This window comes from Sciurus vulgaris (assembly GCF_902686455.1).
Source record: "Sciurus vulgaris genome assembly, chromosome: 12".
NCBI classification, from domain to species: Eukaryota; Metazoa; Chordata; class Mammalia; order Rodentia; family Sciuridae; genus Sciurus; species Sciurus vulgaris.
The window spans coordinates 77,676,869-77,689,879 of NC_136473.1; the positions used below are offsets into that span (position 1 = coordinate 77,676,869).

The 13,011-nt window shown below is 39.2% G+C and overlaps 1 protein-coding gene across 5 annotated transcripts in view; it reads right to left on the reverse strand.

The window, feature by feature from the left end:
* Window positions 1–13,011, reverse strand: part of SRGAP2 (SLIT-ROBO Rho GTPase activating protein 2) — a 244,242-nt gene that overhangs the window by 102,132 nt on the left and 129,099 nt on the right. The window lies entirely within an intron of this gene.

Below are 13,011 nucleotides of genomic sequence, written 5' to 3' on the forward strand. Positions count from 1 at the left end.
GATACTAGATAAGACAAAGTGGCAGAAATTTGGGAATAAGGTCAACAGAAGCAGCCTCTGGGGTATGGAGAAAACCATTCCATTTGATCACATTCTATAATAAAATTGCACACCTATACTGTAAATCACAACAGTTCTGCACTGAACAACAGGAATCTGGTCCCAGAGTTGTTCAAGAAGAAAATATATATTTTTTAACCTTTATTTTGATTGTTTAGTTTTTTTATGTGGTGCTGGGGATCAAAGCCAGCACCTCATGCATTCTAGGTAAGGGATCTACTACTGAACCACAACTCCAGCCCCCCAAAAAACATCTTGAGATATATTATTTAACAAAATCTATAATATTTTTAATAAATTCAGGTGCTCAAGTTCTTAAAAGAGTAACCTAGAGATATATAGACACTTGATAATTTAAAGAAAATGTCATTTTTTTTCTTCCTGAGTCAGACCAGAATTTTTCCAGCATTTAAATCGAAAGCATAAAATGCAAACCCTGCTTCTTCTGATTCCAAGTAGAACTGGAATGTCTCTCCTACCTCCTCTACTCCTTTCACTGCCTTAGTTCAGGCCATTGTCATCTCTTAAATGAACTACTGACGATACTAGCTTTCTAAGCATTCTCACTTTTCTTTTTTTTCCTTCCTGTGGTGCTGGGGATAAAACCCAAGGTTTTGCACATTCTGGGCAAGTGCTCTACCACTGAGCTACGGCCCCAGCCCTATTCTCACTTTCCTAATGTCTCTCACAACCAAACATCTCAGAGGAACCTTCCTAAAAGGTACCTCTGTCCATGGCGCTCCCTTTGTAAAAACCGAATACTGGAATTGTTTCCATTAGGAAGAGGGTTGAGATGCTAAAAATTAGTGGGCAAAGGATGAGGAGCACTATAGTTTAGATAAGTATCTGCCAGAGGCACATAAAGGTTTGGTCACCAGCTTGTGGCACTATTGGAAGGCGGTGGAAACTTAAAGAGGTGAGGCCTAGTGGAAGGAAGTTACCACTGAGGCATACTTTAGAAGGAGATATTGGGACATCAGCCCCTTCCTCTCCCTCTTTCAATTCCCAGCTGCCATAAGGCAAGCAGCTTTTCTCCAGTACATGCTTCCTACCATGATGAACTGCCTCACCATGGCCCACAAGCAACTGATCAAGAACCAAAAACTTCTGAAACCTTGAGACAAAAATAAACCTTTCTTCTTTTTTAGGTTGATTATCTCAGGTATTTTGTCATAGTGATGGAAAGCTGACTCTCACAAGGAAAAACAGATTCAAAGTATCCTTACAAGATACTTTTTAAAGTACAACGAGAAAGATACTAACCTTATAGTAAGGAAACCTGGGACACATCCACCCTAATCAAGTCATAAAAATTACCACCACAGTAACGGGACAAAACCACAGCAAGTACTTCCTGCTAAAATGTACAAAGAAGAATAGGACATCACTTCTATGGGGATTTTGCCAAAACTGCTTAACCTGGATCTAATCATAAGGAAACATCAGACAGACCAAAACTGAGGAATATTCTACAAAATAACTAGCCAACATTTTGAAAGTGTCAAAATCATGAAGGGCAAAGAGAAACACAGGAACTGTCAAGAGATTAGAGAAGGCTAAGGAGACAATTCAACTCAGCACAATGTTGATCCTGAACTGAACCTGAATTAGACCCTGAGCCAGAAACTGAACATAAGTGGAGAAATTCATGATATTTAAATAAGGTCAGTAGATTAATAGTATTGTATCAATTTCCTGATTTTTTGAGGGGAGAGTACTGGGGATTGAACTCAGGGGCATTCTCCCCTGAGTCACATCCCCAGCCCTATTTTGTATTTTTTATTTAAAGACAGGGACTCCCTGAACTGCTTAATGCCTCACTTTTGCTGAGGCTGGCTTTGAACTCATGATTCTCCTGCCTCAGTCTCCCAAGTCGCTGGGATTACAGGCATGAGCCACTGTGCCTGGTTTAATTTCCTGATTTTGATCATTGCATTGTTTTAACATTTTGGGGATTTGGGTTAAGGGTACATAGGAATTTTTGTACTATTTTTTCAATCTTTCTTTAGGTCTGAAATAATTTCAAAATGATGGATTAAAACAACAACATTACAGGAGCTTCCAGTTTACTGGCTTCAGAAGGTAAGGCTTTAAGTGTGGCATACAAGGCCCTGCTTATCTCCTCAGCCTCATGGCTTGCCTTCCTTTACCAGGGACCTGGGCTCAGTCATCCTCATCCATACCAAATGTAGTTCCAGAATATTCTTCACTTGTTTATGCCCGTTTTCTTTTTTTCTTTTTTTTGGTATCAGGGATTGAACCCAGGGATGCTTAATTACTGAGTCACATCCCCAGCCATTATTATTTTTGAGACAGGGTCTCACTAGGTTGCTTATATATAGTCTCACTAAACTGCTGAGGCCGGCTTCGAACCTGCGATCCTCCTGCCTTTATCTCCTAAGGTGCTGGGATGGCAACACTGTGCCCGGCTATACCTTTTTGTTCTCTGCATAACTATTTCACCTCCTGGAAATCCCTACACTTCCCCCGTCACTCTCACTCTTACCAAGACACAAAGAACTCCATAAAGTAAACCTTACCTCAATTCGTTCCACTGAAGAACCTATTATTATACTGTCATTGTTGTTTATTTGCATGTCTGTTTCTCCCACTGGCTCCATGCTCCTACATAAGAGGTCATGTAACGCCATCTTTACATTATCATGCACACAGCTCTATACCACCCAGAATCAAACTCAATGAATTATGTGCTGAGTAAACATACTGGCTACACTTAGAACTATTACAATGCCTTACATCCGTATCATGTCTAATAGTCTGGCAAGCATTTTCATTGGAATTCCCTCAGTTAGAGCATTTCAGGGAGAAATCTTAGATGAGTTCAAGCCCTTATTTTACAGATTAGAAAACAAAGTCCTGAATAGGTTACAAAGTTGGATCCTACTGTGGGTCTGTGTGAAAGCTAGGATAAGACCCACACTCCCAGACCAGGATATTTTTTGATTTATAAAGGGCCTCTTTCTTTCAAACCAATAAATAACACAGCATCCATGCAGGAAGAACTGTCTGGACCTGGTGTGATGCTTGGGGGAGACGTTTAATAAACGCTTGCTAAAATGAACACAATCACCAGGGAGCAGTACTTCAATTACCTATTTCATTCATGCTGAACTTGAACAAAGTGTGACTCCAAGGCCTAACCAAGACACCTGATTACACCTTGTTTGGAATATATAGCTGTAATATATTAGTCTTAAGCGAGAAGGACTCATTTTCCACTAAGAGATCTCCCTTCTGAAGAGAGCAAGAGTCTGGCTCTCCTCCAGGGCTGGTGGGAAGATGAGGCAGAGATTGCATAGCCCCAAGCTATGTGGTATCAGGCCAGAGGCAACAAGCTCAGATCACATCCTTACATCTAACCTGGGGAGGAAGTCCAGAGTGTGTCAAAAATCATCTGCTCTGATTACAACACTCTTTTTAATCTTCCTGGCCCAAGAGGGGATATGCACTGATAACTTTAATAATGCCAGCAGGTACAATTAATTTCCATTCCCACTCTTCCTATCCTGCAATGTGAAGGGGACTGGAAGGACAGAATTAAACTCCACTGGGGCTTCAGCCTGCAGCTCTGAAACTGACTGCTCAGAACTCAGCAGGGAAAACCTCACCCTGCGTTTCATCAGAAGGACCAATGCTGAACTATGAAGGCTTGAAAGACCTGTATGGCCTTGAGGGCAGGGACCCTACTTTGTGGTTGCGTAACAATGACTACAAAATTAAATTAAAAAGCCCAGGCAGGATCTGATATGAAGTCTAATGGACATAGTTATAAAGCAAGAGTTAATCAAAATGACATTGAAATATTGTTTCAAAGAAGAATATCAATTGTATCAGTCAATGTATTCTGTATTTAATGAATAGTTAGTGTAAAGGTTTTTAAAATATATTTCTCATAACTCTATTTTGTCTATTTATTTTTATGTGGTGTTGAGGATTGAACCCAGTGCCTCACACGTGCCAGGCAAGCACTCTACCATTGAGCCACAACCCCAGCCCCTAATGTAAAGTTTTTAAATGACTCTCAAAAAAAATTTTTAAACTAAAAGTTTAAAGTTAACTAGGAAAGGATATCTTAATTTATGCAACATCTTTTTCTCAAGGTGGTTTCATGTCCTCTGTTAGTTATCCCCATATATATAATCCATCTCCAGGAAGTAAAACGGGCAGAAGTATGTTTCCTTTTCAGTTTCTAGATGGGCACATGGATGTCTGGGATTGTCAAATTTTTCTTAAGGGCTCACAAGAAGGTGATGCTAGTGGAAGAGAGTTTTTTCTTACCTCCTGGCCTCTTGCTTTTACTATTATATTCCTTCTTACTAGCTAAAAAGGCCAAAAGTGCTTAAAATTTTAGAGGAGGTTGTGCTGAGTTCAGTCCCCAGTCTCCCTAGACTCCAGAACCCAATCTCATGACATTTGCCTAGGTCCCCTTCTTCTTGATCCCTTTGTAGTCCTCATCATTGACTTATCTTCCCACTTAAGTTCTAGGAGTCATATGATTATCATTTGCCTTCTGTCCATTTTAATTTGTTCTTCTCTGCTCTTTGCTGGTTTTTCTAAGGCCCCTCTCAAGGTCTCTACTGCCTTTTACCACGAATACCCACCTTCTAATTTCAGCTGCCAGTTTTATGTGGTTAATTTTCAAATTTCCCTTTCAGCTCTGACCCTCACTGATAATCCTTCCCTTTACCACATCTAAAACTGAACTCAGGTAGCTCCATGTCACATTCTGGAGAGAGAGCACTGAATAAATTTAAAAGATCTAAGAGCTTTGTTCCTATCTTTACTACTGACTGAGTGACCCAAGGCAGGTCACTTCTTGGCTCTTAGATTCTTCACTAACTGCAGCATTGGATTATAATCAGCAGCTCTCCCAGATATTGTCCTCCATAAATGGTAACTCCAACTTTCAACTACTCAGGCCAAAATGCTTGGGATCATCTTTGCTCTTTTTCTCATAAACCATATTTCAGCAGCAAATTCTACTGGCTCCATATTCAACATACATCCCAACTGTAGTTACAGTGCTCCTCAACATCTCCCCAGCTACCTCCATTTCAATCCTCTGTCACCTCTCGCCTAAATCACAGAAACCTCTTTAGCTGGCCTTCCCTTCCGGTTTCCATCTTGTTTCTCTTACTGTCATTTTAACACAGAAGTCAGAATAATCTTACTTATTTATTTATTTATTTATTCATTTATTTATTTTCAGAATAATCCTAGTTAAATAGGAGTCTGTGTCATTCCTCTGTTCCGAAACCTCCAATGGCCTTCCTGATACAGCCTGTCCCCAGCCCCCAGCTCCATCTCCTACCATTCTCCCTGGAAGCCACTCTACACAAGCCCTCCTTACTGTATCTCTAATCAGATCAGCACATTCCTACCTCATAGCCTTAACCATGTTGTCTTTTTTTTTTTTTTTTTTTTTGGCAATGGAGATTAAATTCAGGGGCTCTCAACCACTGAGCCACACCCTCAGTCCTTGTTTATATTTTATTTAGAGACAGGATCTCACTGAGCCGCTTAGGGCCTCACTAAGTTGTTGAGGCTGGTTTTGAACTGATGATCTTCCTGCCTCAGGCTCCCAAGCTGCTGGAATTACAGGCGTGAGCCACCCCGCCTGTCCCATGCAGTCTTTTTCTTTGTCTAAAATAACTGTCCCAAATAGTTATACAGCAAAATCCCCTATTTCCTTCAAAAATCAGCCCAAATGCCAATTTAGCAGTGAGATCTTCTCTGACTACCCTATATAAAATAACAATTCCTAAGATCCCTCCATCTTCTTTATCCATTTTATTTTATCATCCTTTGATATATTTTATGCTTACTGATTTATTTGCATATTATCTATTTCTGCTACTAGACTAAAAGATCTGCATTTGCTGTTTGCTAGAACATGGGAGGTACGTTGTGAATATTTGTTGAATGACTTAGTGAATCTGATTCTTTTCTAGCATTTACCACTTCCTACCTCATGTTGGGTCCTTCAGTGCTGTCTCTAACATCTTCCTCTCTCTCTTAGAAAACATCAGTCTTGGGCTGGGGAGATAGCTCAGCTGGTAGAGTGCTTGCCTTGCAAGCACAAGGCCCTGAGTTCGGTCCCCAGTACCACACACACACACAAAAAAACCTCAGTCTCTCAGTTCCCAATGTCATTTCTAAAAACTACCTTCCATTATCCCCTTTAATTATTGTAGCAAGCTTCCAATAGTCTCTCCCATCCTAAACTGATGTGACAGAAAATCATGGTTTTCACATTTTCACTGTCCTGCCTAAAACGGCCACTGGCTCTCCTTGACTGTATCCAGACTCCCTAAACTGGCACTCAAAGTCCCTTGCTCAGGCTTCACATTCATCCCACATATTTTTCCCACATGAAGCCTCTGTGCCATCAGATTGGCCCATGGGTATCATCTCTAAAGGGAACAAAAAGGCAGGAAAGGAAGCTGGTATCAGATAATATGGAAACAATCAAAAGATATTTCCACAAGATAAGAAATGGATGGATAATTGAGAATCCTGGCAGGAGGCAATTAAAAGAATATCAATCTGATTTTTTCCCCTCCTATGAGGCATGCCTGACTCACCTCTCATGAATTTGTTCCTTTCCAAGCTCCTATAGACAACTAATTATCTGTACCACTCATTAAATTGCTGTCTTAAGTTGTAACCTGCTTCAAGAGTCTATGGTCAATCTATCCAACTGACATGTAAGGAATCTTAGATGTTGAACTCTGTTTCAGGCTTGCTTTGCAGCCTTTTTACAGCGCCAGTGTTGAATGAATTGGTGCTTACTTGGGATCCTGGATTTAAAGCATTGCTTTTTTTTTTTTAAAGAGTCCCTGAGGGTGCACACCTGTAATCTCAGCAGCTTGGGAGGTTGAGGCAGGAGGCTTGAGAATTCACAGCCAGCTCCAGCAACTTTGCGAGACTCTAAGCAACTTAGTGAGACTCTGTCTCTAAATAAAATATAAAAAAGGGCTGGAGATGTGATTCAGTGGTTAAGTGCCCCTGGGTTCAATCCCTGGTACCAATAAAAATAAAATGAAATGAAATAAAATAAAATAAAGAGTCCCTGAAGAAGGGTCAGGTAGGCTGTGCAGTTTTCTTTGCCTGAGAACTCAAAGGCCCAAAAAGGCCACTGACTCAGAGTAACAAAAAGAGAATGATTTTTTTCCCCATTCTCCACCCTCAAAATGAACATCAAAAGGAAAACAAGGTCATGGGAAGAGGCAAGGCAGGAAAAGATGCGATGCTTATGTGGGCAGAAGGCTTGGATTATCTTGGCTTTGGAGAAGAAATGATTAAAGCTAGAGACTGGATCTCCCAGTTCGTCTCCTTTATTTCCTTTCTACCCTATATGATAACACACTGCTAAAAAAGATTAGCTCAGACATGCAAAGACCACCCCAGCTGGGAGAAGGTACAAGACGTCCACTCTTCTACAGGAACACAACCAGATACCATCTGGCCGTAACACAGTTCTGCAGAGCAAGTTCTTCCCTGGTTTTACTGATTCCTATGACACTCTTGGAAGGAAGAATGAGGATATGAGTAATTTTCTTCAGTGTAAAGATGAGGAAACTGACACCCCACATGGTGAAAGAACCACACTGAACCAATCAGAGCTCAGGATCAGGCATAGCTCTGAGATCTGGATTCCCAGCTAAGCTCAAAATCAATAAGGAAGATAAAAGAGGAAGAAAGAAAAAGAAGATAAAACTTCTTGCCTTGGCATATAGTAAATGGAAGTACAGTATTTCTAAGTGAAAACACAAGTCACCTCATTACCTTAAAAACAAGTGACTCCCTAGAAATGTATGAAGAAGACTTTGGATTACTTCTGAGTGTATAACACATAATGCAATGGAGTCACGACAGCATAGCCAAAGGAATGTATGAATAAGCTATTGGATAGCCCACAGATAGACTGTGTACTGTTATAAAAAGCACCATTTTTAAATAAGATGCAATGACATTGGGAAAATGCTTATTCAAAATGTTAACTGAAAAATATTACATAAAACTTAATATGGATACAACAGAATCCTTATTTTCTAAAGAAAATTGTGCATAGGAAAAAGATGGAGAGGAAACACATCAAAAACATTTACAGTCACTCCAAATAATCATTATTTGCTTTTATTATTTTTGTTCCCCCTCTACACTGTTTTGAAAAAACATGACTTACATTTTTACAATTAAAGAAATTCTAAGCTATAGAGTTTTCTGTTTGTCTACTTCAATATGAAAGGAAAAATAAAAACAGAAAATATTACTACTTTGTCCTGACCCTGGACCTTGATAGCCCTAGACATCATGGAGAGGACACTCCTAGGCTCTCATGGTCTCTCAAAGTCAGAATAAGCATAAACAATTAAAATTAAGAAATAATTACAATTTTCATTGTTAGTAAAGGCTGGGAAAAGCTGGCTATAGGCCCAAATTATTTGGGGAGCACAAGGAAAAGAAGAAAGAGAAAAATAAAACAATCCCAAGGTCTGGACTTAAAAGAAAAAAAAAAAAAAAAAAAAGCTAGGATCTGGTTGAAAAACTAAGAGATTGGAAAAAGTCCAACATCATAAAGGAAGAAGATGAAAATGTAAAAACGGAAGATAATATCTCAAAAGAAGGAAAATTTAAGTTTTGTTCTTGTTTTAAATAAAAATCATGCTCAGGCAGGTAGGGAGAAATTCAAAGAATAACTCTTGACAAAGATAAATAAGAGAATCAAAAGAAGCCAGCCCTGCAAGAAGGGAGGCTGAAATCAAAGGTTCCGGCTCTCTCTGGACAAGTTGGGCAAGAAGCAGAATCAGAATAGCACAATGGAAATACCGGCTTGGCAGAGGCACCAATATGAGTGACTGCAGAATGTGCAAGCCATTAATCCTTGCACAAGCACCAGTTTTTCAGCTTACCAATACGACTGCCACCTTTCTACCTGCAAGGCAGCACAGCACAGTGATGTGAAGCGATAACTCAGGAGAAGCTGAATGGCTGGGCTTGAATTCCTATTCTCCCATCGATCACTGCAGAACCTTGAGTGAATTATTCAGTCCTTCTGCCCATGTTCTTGTTCACAAATGGGGATGATGAAACCAGTACTCATCTCAAGGCGTTGTCTCGTCATCATCATCATCTTATTATTATTATTATCATCATTATTAGTATTATTATTAATAATAATATTATTTTGGCACTGGGGATTGAACCCAGAGGTGCTTAACGACTGAGCCATATCCCCAGCCCTTTTTAAAAATTTTTTTAGAGACAGGTTCTCACTGAGTTGTTTAGAGCCTCGCTAAGTTGCTGAGTCTGGCTTTGAATTCGCTATCTTCCTGCCTCAGTCTCTCGAGTTGAAGATCATAGGCATGCGCCAGTACGTCCAGTAGGGTTGCTGTCTTAAATAGACTGATATGTGTAAAGTACTTAGCACAGTCCCTAGGCATGGTTAGCACTCATTTAGCACTTAGTAGTAATAATAGAATAATTATTATTTATTATTGTCCTGAATATTATAATTAAAAATTGGAACCTATTGGCTTATACATCATCAGTGTAGTTTTTCCTGGCAGTAATAAGTTTCTACAAAGTACTGTCTATTTCCATGGTACCTGATGAGTTATATTGATAATCCTCTCCTTTCCTCAGAAAGGCCTCGTATAGCCAAGTATACAAGGTACAGAGATAATAAAAAAAAACTTTAGAATTATTAATTCATGTCTATCAGATGAATGACCAAATTGCCAATATTTGTTTGATGATATCATGTATAACACCATACTCTCAGTTTTTATTTCATGTGAGAAAAAAAAAGTAACTGTAAAATGGAGGGTTTAGACTATTATTACTCTATTTGGAGGGGGGGGGTGTTAGCATCACTATTGGTACGTTAACTAGATGTTAGGTATTTCCTGATGTGATGCAAAATGAAGTGTCTGACTTCACCTATACTATGCATTCTAAATCAAAAACACATAACTTGAATCCATTTGCATCTTCAGAACCAACTTCAGGTTTACAAGGGATACAGGACACAGGTTTTAATAATACAAGTAAGTAATCAGACAAATCCAGATGTGACATTTTACGGGACAACTGGTCTGGTCTTCTCAATAAATCAGTGTCATTGAAAGAGAACAGTACCAGATTAAAGGAAACTTAAGGGACATCAAACTAATATGCATTAGGGCTGGGGCCGGGGTTCAGTGGTGGGGCTCAGTGGTAGAGCACTTGCCTAGCACATGTGAGGCACTGGGTTCCATCCTCAGCACCACATAAAAAAATAAACAAAATAAAGTTATAAAAACAAACTAATATGCATTAGATACTGGTTTGGATAAATCAGTTATTAAGAACATTTTTAGAACACTTAGAGAAATGTTTACAGGCCTAGATATTAAATGAAATGAAAATTTACTGAAACATAAAAGTGGCGCTCTTAAGCAGATTATAAAATATAACAATATAACTTTTAATCCTATTTTGCTCTCTGCAGTTTCTAATTTCTACAAGCACATATACTATAAAACAAAAAAAGATCATAAGAATAGAGGGAAGGGAAGGAGAAAAAAAGAAAGGGGAGAAGGAAAAGAAAAGAAGAGAAGGAAAAAGAATGCAAAGGGAAAGTGAGAGTGAGCCAGAAAATCAGATTTTGAATTCACTACTTTTAAAGTCTGGATTATGATTAGGGCTAACAATCTAACTGGACAACAATTCTTTTCTTTTTTGGTCAGGGGACAGTAGGGATTCAACCCAGGGGTTACATCCCCAGTCCTTTTATTTTCTATTTTGTGATAGGGTCTTGTTTAGGGTCCTGCTAAATTGCTAAGGCTGGCCTCGAGCTTATGATCCTCCTCCGTTAGCCTCTAAAGTCACTACCGTTACAAGCAGACATCACTGTGCCTGGCAAGGTGACATTCATTTTCTAAACATACTGCCTATAAATCCTGAAGCCTAGGGTGACAGGATGATGTAGTGGAAGGATCACAAGAGTTCCAATTTCAATGTCTTCTCTCCCAGGTCTTACAAAAGGGTATTTGACTAATGTGAGTTTTTTTAACTCTAGATCTGAAAGAAAAATAATCTTCCAATATAAGTTCATAGCAGCACTATTCAGAATTGCCTTAAACTAGAAACTACCCAAATGCCACCAAGAGTAGAATAAAATGAAAAGCTTCGTGTCCTAGGAACCCCTCTGCAGCAGGCAAACCAGGACAGCTGGTCATTTTAGATGCTACCCCTCTATGGGGAAGATGGAATTTGATATTGAAAGCCTGCCAAGTTAGAGGTGCTTAATAAACATATCTTTCCGTAGAAACCCCAGAGAGGCTATGCTTAAAGTATAAAGACAATGTCCCAGAAATAAGGGTGAAACCAAAACATAGCCACTGCAGTAAGGGAGAAAACCAAGTTCAAAGTGATCAAGTATTAATTTAACTGCCTTCTAGAACAAAATTTAATACTCTTCAGAAGACAATTGGTACATTTACAGTCTCTATATCATTTATAAGTATTTGTAGATATGAAAAAATACAGAAAAATGAAATGAGGGACTAGCAGACAAAAGAGCAACATATTAAGACTGTCAAAAGAATAGCATGATAGTCCTTTTACAAAACAATTTTTTAAAAAATAGGCAAAGGCTTACGTTGTCTTAGAAGTCAGCATAATAGCTACTTTTCAGGGGGTAATGGAGTAAATACATTTTTATATGGGTGCTGTTATAGGTTTGTTTTCAGTGTGTGAAAACTCACTGAGCTATACGCTTCACAGTATGTGCACTTTCTTTAAGGATTTAATACTTCCTTAAAAAGTTAAGGAAAATAACCTTGCTAAATAGATAAAAAGGATTAGAGCAAATACCCATTTAGGGCATACTCCGTTGGGTAGTATTGATAGTAAGCATTTTATGAAAGGTTGTTAGTATTAGCATTAATATCATCCTACAGAAAGTTTGGGGACATCTAAGTGGAATGGAAAGCCCATACTTCCTGGGGAAAAATCTTACTCCTCAATTGGATTTTTAAACTCTTTCTAGCACCTAGCATAATGCTGAGTTTACGGTATTCACTAACATATTTACTGACTGCATGATTTTCTAATTTAGGATAGTGTTCACATACAAGGTTGCATATAGATACTGTCTTCTGTCCACTGCAACTCTTTCTTATGCCCCCCCCCCCATTATTCTTCCTTGGATTCTCTTAATCATCTTTTGGCTTATAAAAGTGGAATTATCACTATGCCTTTGAATGTTCTAAACCCAGCACCTTGAGCTCTTTTAGAAAAGTCAGCTAGATACCTAAGAACTAAAACACCAAAAGGCAAACACATAAACTAACCTTAGCAAAGGGCTGCAGACATCTTTGATGCACACTCTCTTTGAGCTGCTTCTTCCTAAGTCCTAAATCAGCCTGGACCACCCAGAGAGAAGCCTCCAGGGAGAGCATACAGATGCTGCTGACCTAGTGTCACAGAAACCAAAGCTAAAACACCATGAACAGCACTAGCTGCAAAGCTCCCCTCAGTGTTGGCTTTGGCAGCAAACCTGACACCCTTTATCAGCAGAGATACCTTTGAAGTGGCTGGCAGCCTTCCATCCTCTACTCAAATAAGCTCAGCTTCACATCCTATTCTTTTCTCCAAGACCATCTCTTCATCAGATATGAGAGAATAAAGCTCAATTAATCAGAACAGATTTTTTGCTACCAAAAAGATAAACTGGGCAACTGGAACAGCTGTCTGCAAAGCACCATACAATGCTGTTAGTGACTGTTATATCGCAGAGGAAATTCGGTTGATAATAGGTACTGAGTTCTGTGGGGGAGCGGGAAGACAGAAGACAGATGGGGAAGAGAAGGAGGGTTAAATCACTCATCCGTTCCTCTCCCAAACACATCTCCAAGTTAAACCCTTTCTCAAGGGTGCAGG